This window comes from Littorina saxatilis, unplaced genomic scaffold, assembly GCF_037325665.1.
Source record: "Littorina saxatilis isolate snail1 unplaced genomic scaffold, US_GU_Lsax_2.0 scaffold_3596, whole genome shotgun sequence".
NCBI lineage: Eukaryota > Metazoa > Mollusca > Gastropoda > Littorinimorpha > Littorinidae > Littorina > Littorina saxatilis.
The window spans coordinates 1-3,485 of record NW_027129327.1 but is presented as its reverse complement, the minus strand read 5'-3'; the positions used below and the strand labels follow the sequence as shown (position 1 = coordinate 3,485).

Below are 3,485 nucleotides of genomic sequence, written 5' to 3'. Positions count from 1 at the left end.
ATTGACGATGAGTGAATTTGTGTAATGTGTGGCAAATCTAGGGTTATATCGCTTATTGACGATGAGCGAATTTGTGTCATGCGCTTTATCGCACATTTAGGATGAGCAAATTCGTATCAAGTGATGCAAATCTAGGGATATATCGCGCATTGAGGATGAACTAATTGGGTCAAGCGAGGGAAATTAAAGATAAGAGTTATATCGCTTGTTGTTTGAGAGAAAAAAAGATTCATTTGTGTCAAGTATGGAAAATCTAGGGTTATATCGCATGTTGAGGATGAGCGAATTTGGGTCAAGTGACTGTGAGGAAATTTAAAGATAAGGGTTATATACTCGTATTGCTTGCAGTTTGTTTGAGAAAGAAAGATTAGAACTGAACTAGAGAGTGTGGATGGTCTTATTGTATTTGATAATAATACTGGCATATAATGCAAAACAAGTGTGTTTTCTATGACAAGGCCAAAAAATAGGGTCCGTAAGTCTAAAAATAATTGTTATAGTTTTTATTTTGTATTTACACTGGCGCATGTGATTTTTCATTAGCTGGAAATAGGTCGTGGGTTCGAACCCCGGCCGGGTCATACCTAAGACTTTAAAATTGGCAATCTAGTGGCTGCTCCGCCTGGCGTCTGGCATTATGGGGTTAGTGCTAGGACTGGCTGGTCCGGTGTCAGAATAATGTGACTGGGTGAGACATGAAGCCTGTGCTGCGACTTCTGTCTTGTGTGTGGCGCACGTTATATGTCAAAGCAGCACCGCCCTGATATGGCCCTTCGTGGTCGGCTGGGCGTTAAGCAAACAAACAAACAAACAAACAAAATTAGCTGGAAATCGTACGAGTAGTGTCCCCTGGATGTCTGAGCAGAGTAGCTTTCCATATAAAGTCTTTCCATATAAAATCAAGTTTTGTTATTTTTAATTTTTTTTGTAAGGGCCCTAAATGTTCTGAGGTCGGGGTGAAAAAACCGGTCGGTCGGGGAATCAGAAACATGGATTTTCTTTCTTGCCCCGAAATACCAATTTCTAATTTGAAATTAAACAAGGCAATTTTTTTTTTACGAATATCGGCTTTGCCTAAAAGGTGCTGCACGAGGATGGTACTATGCACAGTTGTCATTTGGAGAAAAGTAACGAAACAATAATAAAACAAAAAACAAAAGCACCAACAAACAAAAACGACAGCAGGAAAAACAAACAAACAACAACAACAACATATATATAGGCTTACTACAACAACAAAACAGTACGAAAAAGAGAGTGAAAAAAAAAGCACTTGAACAATCACCGCACTTTGAGAAATAACACCAACATTGATGTTAACTTCTGTTTGTTTGTGGCCGAATACGATAGTACAATCATACTCAGTCCTTCCAATAATGATCATTGTGTCCAAAATCTTTTAATTTATTTCAAAGAGTGTACTGATATAAAATATAGTCTATACAAACAGCTGTCAGGATGGCCGAGTGATCTAAGATCCCACTTCTGACACATTACTTTTTCAAAAGATTTTTGTTAACGATGCATTTTGTCTCTTAATAAAAAACATGATGTTTTCAATCCTTTTTTTGGTAAAAATTTAAAAATGTTTTTTTTATCTCTCCCCCTCTCTCTCTCGCTCTCTCGCTCTCCCTCTCTTTCTCTCTTAAAACCACTTAGCAGATTACATAAAAGAGCGCTAAAAGTAGTATTACTAAAGCAGACTACCCTCACAGCGTTAGACTACATACATTTAGGGATCTTACCTCTAAAGTCAAGACTGCTTTTTAACAAAGGAATCTTTATGCATAACATTATATCCGAAACTCTACCCCAAACCATTTGTTCTCTTTGAAGAATTCACACCACCTTATGAAATTTAACACTCCTCTTCCTAGGATAGACTTATTTAAGTCTAGTCTAGTTTATTCAGGTGGCCGTCTCTGGAACGCTCTTCCGAATGCCTTACGGGAAGCTACCAGCACAGATTCTTTCAAAAACAAATATATATCCCATTTAATGAAAATAGTATATTCTTGATTGTTATGTCCTTTGGGACACAGTCACTCACTTTTGATTTATTGTTTTGTTTACGAAATTATGATGTTCTGCATAATATTCATTGTCTTGCAGAGTTGATATATTATTGCATAGTATTCTGACTCTAATTGACTTGCAAATTTTTGCTTTGCACCTTGTCATGAACATTTGTAAACTACAATGTTTCATATAATGCGCTTATGTACATAAACTTATATTGTTTCACTAATTATGTATGTATGTAGTAATAGTTATTATAGTAGATTTAGTCCCTCTTTAGGGCGAGGGCCAGATGCAAAAAAGTATACCAATGCTTATTCTGTTACCCTCGTAAAATAAAGAATTGTCATGGTCATTGTCATTGTCATTGTCCATCCCCTCTATCATTCTATGTCTGCCTCTCTCTCTCTCTCTCACTTGCTCTGTCTCACCCAGTATCTCTATTTCCTCTCTCTCGCTCTCTCCCTCTCTTTTCAATTTTGTATATCTCTCATACACTCTCTCACACACTGGCACACACACTGGCACACACACTTACACACACACACACACACATACACACACACACATATACACACGCACACACACACACACACACCCACACACACACACATACTCACACACTTAAGACAAAATCAATAGTTAGAACGAGTAGGCAGGTTTGGTTTTCCTTTCTCACTAAAATAAGTCATTATGATTTCCTAATTTATGTTTAGGTTCGACTAGGCACTAGAGCTGGTCCAAATCAGATAACCTCAAGGGAAAAAGGGGAAAGTAGTAGCCTGCTGATAAAAACCAATTCGAAAAGTTGCACAATAGATGTATCCAGTTTTCACCTCAACTATGTATAGGTTTTTCTATCGCCTGTTATTTTGGCGTCAAGTCCAAACGCAGGAGAGTAATCGATCTAACGAAATAAAGACACCTGCGGCGACCATCAATGTCAAAAGAGTGTACTGATATAAAATATAGTCTATTCAAACAGCTGTCAGGATGGCCGAGTGGTCTAAGGCGCCAGACTCAAGGTTTTACCACCTTCCTTACAAGAGGACAGACTGAGTGTTCTGGTCCACGAATGTGGGCGTGGGTTCGAACCCCACTTCTGACATATATTTTTTTAGAATGTTTGTTGTTGTTCATGTTAACCTTTTCGCGTCCAGGGATCAGCGTGCACATTCCACAATTCATATAATTTACAGTATAATGCAGACTGCTGTTAGGATGGCGGAGTTGTCTAAGGCGCCAGACTCAAGGATGTACCGCCTTCCCGACAGAGGGCAGTGTTCTGGTCCCAGAATGTCGGTGTGTGATCAAATCCCACTTCTGACACATTACTTTTTCAAAAGATTTTTTTTACGTTGACTTGTATGCATATCACTTCTCTCTAGCTCTCTCCCTTTTTTTTCAAACTTGTATCTCTCTAACAAACTCTACACACACAGACACCGGCACACATACACGCACGC

General features: G+C 38.5%; 1 non-coding gene across 1 annotated transcript; it reads left to right on the top strand.

Moving 5' to 3' along the window:
- Nucleotides 1–3,006: 3,006 nt before the first annotated feature.
- On the top strand, nucleotides 3,007–3,127 carry Trnal-caa (transfer RNA leucine (anticodon CAA)). The gene is made up of 2 exons: nucleotides 3,007–3,044; nucleotides 3,082–3,127. It is a non-coding gene; the product is annotated as a tRNA-Leu (tRNA).
- Nucleotides 3,128–3,485: the final 358 nt, after the last annotated feature.